Source organism: Hakea prostrata, chromosome 4 (genome assembly GCF_041222555.1).
Source record: "Hakea prostrata isolate BN-2017 chromosome 4, UWA_Hpros_2, whole genome shotgun sequence".
Classification (NCBI taxonomy): Eukaryota; Viridiplantae; Streptophyta; class Magnoliopsida; order Proteales; family Proteaceae; genus Hakea; species Hakea prostrata.
In genome coordinates, this window is record NC_142603.1 from 24,743,025 (window position 1) to 24,748,994 (window position 5,970).

Below are 5,970 nucleotides of genomic sequence, written 5' to 3' on the forward strand. Positions count from 1 at the left end.
CCTCTCCATATGGGTGGAGGGTCTAGACTCAAATCAGGGCCGAGATCAGGATCAGAATCAAGGCCAAAATTAGGGCTAAGATCAGGGTTAGAATCAAGGTCAAAATCAGGGATCGGGCCGGGATGGGTTTGACGGGCTAGAGAGTAATCTCAGGCTGCCCTTAGCCCTAGTTCAGGGCCAAAATCTTTAGCCCAAGCCCTATTCAGGCTTAGGGCGGGCTTAGGGCGGGTTAGGGTCGCCGGGCCAAACTTGCACCCCTAGGGCGATCAAGTCGATATTTCACACAATAGCAAGAAGACTCTAGCTGTAGAGCCTAGAGAATGACAAATAATATTCAAGAGTGAATTGAGTAACCTCCCTCAGGTGTAGATCCAGGATATTTAAAGTTTAACCTGAATGATGGATCATGGTTAGATTCGATTTGCTAGTCACTTTCCCCGTCGTCCAATCTTTGCTAAAGGTAAACTCCTATAGGGTTACAAAGCTCGGTTGTGCATCATGCAGGGGAGCTCATCCTAGTTGTCCATGTCTCTCTATGGTTAGGGCTCTTATCAGACCACTCATGAAAGGAGGCGTACCTCAACCATAAAATGTTGTATCGCACCATCCGGGTTTGATACCTGTGTCAAACAGGTCGGTTCTCATCAAACCCACTCCAATTGAACCCGGTTGGGCAATCTGGGCATAACACATCCTTAAAATTTTTAGTAGCCCACCATCTCGAATCACAAGGATAAAATAAAGAAAACTGATTTAGTCTTCACAGATGAATTCCTGGAGAAAACAAGTTGTGTTCAGTTCGGTGCTTTAACAGATCGAATAGTCGTCGCTTCAAATTGCAGATCCAATTCTTATCCTAACCTTTTCCCCTCAACCTTGTAGCATACGATCCCAAAACCACACTACTAAATGAGTGCAGATCCAATTCTTATCCTAACCTTTTCCCCTCAACCTTGTAGCATACGATCCCAAAACCACACTACTAAATGAGTCGGATACTACTCATCTACTGTTTTATTATTATTTCATATAAATTTGAATCATAGGTAGCAAAAACTGATCTAGGTAATTAATAATCTTTAACCTGGTGTTTGTAGGGGTACGCCACGCCCGTGCAGTAGTGCAACGCATGGGCGACACTTGAGGACCCCAGCAGCAAGCTACTGTGGTGGGCCCTCCCCCAAGAAAAATTAATTTAATATCATGTGGATCGATGATCCACGTATCAGATATTAAACTGATAAGAACAGATACTACACTTGATCTTAGCCAAAAGGCCGAGAAAGGTATGATTTGTTAGTTGTTTGCATTTCGTTTTTATAGGTTTCATCGGCTCAGCCTCTTTTATCTTTCACGATATGGGACTATATTCACACTGTAGGAATCGCAAAAGCAATTGGGAAAGGAAGGATTTAGATTATCGGTTGAAGATGGAATAAATTACGGGATTAAATTAGGTAATCAAATGACTTGTAAGTTGTAACCAAATCTATCAGGTATGAAGGACAATTTATAAGATTCTTATATGTTGGTTGACACTTCTGCTTGGCTTCTGTATAACTAATGGCTGCGTTATTCAGTGAAATTACAGTGGTAGTTTGTTTAACAAATCTTAGAATATCTCAAAGGCAAGGGCAACACCCCAGTAGAATAGACCTTCGCTATATGAAATTAAACAGTCTCTATCTGTTCAGTTTGAAAAAGAAAGCTTCATGAGAAAAAAACCAAAAATGTTGATGTTTAGACACCCAGATGGAAGTTTAGAGACGGAAGTCTCCTAACCATTCGATAATTCATCGGATGTAACAGTTTTATTAGTTGACCTAAATGGATCCTGCTTGGGTAGTGCATTCATGTGGTGATGTATATGGTACCCACCATTAGTGTGTCGAATATGTTTACCAATCCTCAAACGTAACCTCACCTTGCCTTTGTCCATATGTGGGTTCAAGAGGAGGTTGACTTCGACTCACAATTCTTTGAAGATCAGGGAGTTGCTGCTCTTTGATGTCAAAAGCTTGTTTATTCTTTGCGAGAAGTAAGAAAACATCAGTTGATGCCCACCATCGGACATACTCCAAGACCATCTTGCCCTATTTGTTATCCGGCATTATCACGAAAGCAGTGAGTTCTTTGTCATCCGGCATTGATGAAACTAAAGAAATGAAAGTGAGATAAGGTAAAACGAATAAATGTAGTGAGATCTTTCAGACAATATTTACCGCATGAAAGACTTAAGATGTATAGCGCAAGAGATTCAAAATGTACCTTGTTTATTAGCACATTTATGTGATAGTGCACAATGGAATTTCATACAAAATTTTCATGAGTTAGTCAAATTTGTTTGTAATTATCCTGTTCCTCTTCAAATGTAGTGGGTACAATGTTTTAATTGATATCTACTCAAAACTAAGGATTCAACTACAATAAACATAAATATTATAATTATTATAGTTTACAATAAGGATTTCTTTTAAACGATTAAAATTTGGGATACTAGAGCCAATCGAAATACCGTTAACCGCTTAAATGAAGATGTCAAGGTAAATTAAACAAAGTTTTTTTTTTTTTTTTGGTAAGAAAATTTAACAAAGTTATCATGTCGAGGTAAATTAAACAAAATTATCATGATTATTATCTAGTATTTCTCTTTTTTTTTTTTTTTATAAAATGATTTAGCTATTATAATGGTAACTTCTCTTTGTAACATATGACTTTTGCAACCTTTTTATTATCTTTGGAACATCTATTGCAACTTTCTTTAATTTTTTATTTATTTTTTGGTGGAAAAGGTACTTTGATTAAGAAACAGGAAACAGGTAAAGGAAGTTACATTCTTTGGTAGCGTTTTCCTAGGTTGTCTGATTGAACTAGTGTAAACAATCCATTAGGAAGCCTACCAGGATCCAAATGAACATCACTTTGAGTACTAATAAAGCTTGCAAGGAAGTCAACGCAAAAGTTGGTTTCCCTGACATGATTCATAAAGATACACTATTGAAGTCGTTGCTTGACATCAAGGATATCTTCCACAATGTGTTGGGATGCCCAAGGAGCAAGAATGCATCCCATCACAGTTTGAATTGCAAGTTGGGAGTCTAAGCGGATATGAATTTTCCTAAGACCAAATTGTTCCACTTGTTGTAACCCACAGAAGATTGTTGTTAATTCCATCCAAAGAACATTTTTGTCTGTGGTGCTCCCTGTTGTGGCAAAGAGGATCTGCCCCTCTGATTTTCAGCCAATGGTATCATACCCACCTCTTGAATCTAATGCCAAACCATCACATTTTACTGCAACCGATCCCTTTGGTGGCCTAATCCAATGATGTACGTAGTGTGATTTTAGGGTGTTGGAAAATTGCATTGATTTGCCAATGACCAAAAATGCTCGAAAGCTTTCTCAATTAAGAAAATTCATGACAACAGCTCTTGAATGGAAAGAAGGGGTCCAATATTAAGGTCCCTGGCCTTCTTGATGTATTGTTTACTAGCTACACAACTCTACTTGTCACACCCCACCCAGCCGGATCCGGTCATTACCCGAATGCCCGTGGGGGTGATACACCGCAAGATCTAGGTTCAGTGACAAATCCATACAAAACATGATATAGCATAATTAAATGGACAAGAATAAATCAAGTTTATCATACTAAGTTATCAAAACCGAAATAATGGTTACAATCATCCATTACTTCAAAATAAAAATATAACATCAGAGTTTTGAAAAGAAAAGAGAGTAATTTTCAACGCAGCGAAAAACTAAACTAGACTAGTTCTCTAATGGAATCCCACCCAAAAGAATAGTCTTGATACTGGCATGAAGCTCCATGTGCGTCCACTTCTTTTTCAATCACTCCTTCAAGAAGACATACTAGCAACGAATCCTCCATTTGGAAGAAATCCTCATAACCTGCAGTATAATCTAATAGAAAAAGACATATAAAAGGAATGAGTTCAACAGAACTCAGTGAGGTCAACTCAATATCATATCACACATTCATTCTCAAGATTTCACACCACACATATAACATGAATATCAATAATGTAATTAATGACAATGATATGATATGTGAATGATTATGCTCCTAACTCTATCATGAAGTCTCTATGGTAGACACGCATTAAGTCACACACCAGTCTTCTTTGGGCGGTCTCATCACTCTTCCCTCACGGCTCTAATGCACGTCTGTTGGGTTCTCCGCGGTTGTTGTGTAAAGTCCTGTCAAGCCATGGTCGGGGATTAGGTCACCACTCTCTCACATCACCATTGGTATAAGATCTGGCGCGTGTCAAGGATAATCTTAGGCCCAATGCAAAGTCATATGGTCTCGTACTACATATGGTCCGGATATTTCCCCTCACGCCTAGTGCTCTGTTGGTTCAATACCTTCCCACCTATGAATGGAATCCTCAATGGAGGCATCTGTTGGACCCCATTCATTAACCCAGTGATCATCCACATATAATGGACAGGATGATCTCCATGTCCTCTCACGGGTCATTTCACCCGTCTTGAGCGTCCATGAGCCCTTATCTATTATATGCAACCCTACCTCTCTATGATGATAGTGGGCCTGCTTGACATACAGGACCCAGCCACTAACATCACGGGTTAACCGGCTTCAATACCCCTGCCGAAAGGGTAGTAGTACTCATGAGGTCACCTAACCAAACACTTCTAAACATGCCCTAAATATGTAAATCAATAATCGGGAAAGAGCCAAGGGCACCATAGGAATGCGTCCCATACCGCCTCCTTTGGTATCCTGTGGCAGAAATGCCAAAAGGGCATTCCCCATTCCCAACCATAATATAAGCAATCATATAATGTCACTAGGGCAATGGGTGAACCCACAACCCTAGTAGAAAATACAAGGTAGAAGAAATAATAATATTTCTCCTCTCACACAATCACATTCCATTTCATAACAACAATAATAGATTTCAAAGCAAGGAGCAACATCAGAAGTAATAATAAACATAAATTATAGCAATTCATATTTAACAAAAGACATAAAATAACTACAAGATAATACTAAAGCAATACAAGATATCAATAATGAAAAGTAACTAACATCCTTACACATGTAATATAAAGTTAAGTATATTCCTCACCTTTTACTTTATTCTTCCTCCAATGATCAATAATTCCTTCTCACAAATTAGTGACTAAAGATATATTAACCTATTCATGCAAAAGAAATAATTATCACAAATTAGAGCCAATTTGGGTTTCAAAGGATATCCTAAAATCTTCCCACGAAAACCCAAATCTGAAAAACTAGGTTAAAAAGGGGTAGTTCTCAACCTCACTAGTGAATGGTCACTAATTTGCCACCAACTCGAAGTTTATAATGAAACAAAACTTTGGAAAAATCTAATTGGAAACAAAAGGATCCTACGGGTACCTTCAATTTTATTAAATTTGACCCATCTCAAAAAGCCCCAAATTTGACTCTCATAAATCACCCGTGTGTGACCCGGGGAGTCAAATTCTAAAATCTTTTGCAAGGGGATAAACCATTACTCCCAAACTCAAGGGAAACATTAATATAAGAAAATATAAGCATCTAGGGTACCTATCATTATTCCCTTTCACAGATCCCTCAATAGAAAAGAAAAGATATTACTTCCACAAACTACGAAGAGACATTAAAATAATAAAGGAAAGCATCCAAGATACCTAATAACCTTCCCTTTCAAGATTCCCAAAAGGAAAGGAGAGAAAATACTCACAAAATTGTGAGTAAGAGAAGCATTAAAGAAAACTAACCTTTTGTAATGATTTTGCGAAGATTCGGATCACAGACACCTTCGGAAGAATGGAAATCGCTCCTCTCTTTCGTTTCTCCTTTTCTCCAATGTTTCCGCCTCTTTCTAGCCTCCAAAAATGCGTTTACGGATGAGATAAAACAGAAATAGGGTTTTAAAATCCGAATTTCCAATTTTGCCCCTAAACAGAAAATGG

At 38.2% G+C, this 5,970-nt stretch overlaps 1 non-coding gene across 1 annotated transcript; it reads right to left on the minus strand.

Annotated features, from left to right (window-relative positions):
• Positions 1 to 1,094: 1,094 nt before the first annotated feature.
• LOC149018580 (U2 spliceosomal RNA) lies at positions 1,095 to 1,290 on the minus strand. The gene has a single exon (XR_016173311.1). It is a non-coding gene; the product is annotated as a U2 spliceosomal RNA (small nuclear RNA).
• Positions 1,291 to 5,970: the final 4,680 nt, after the last annotated feature.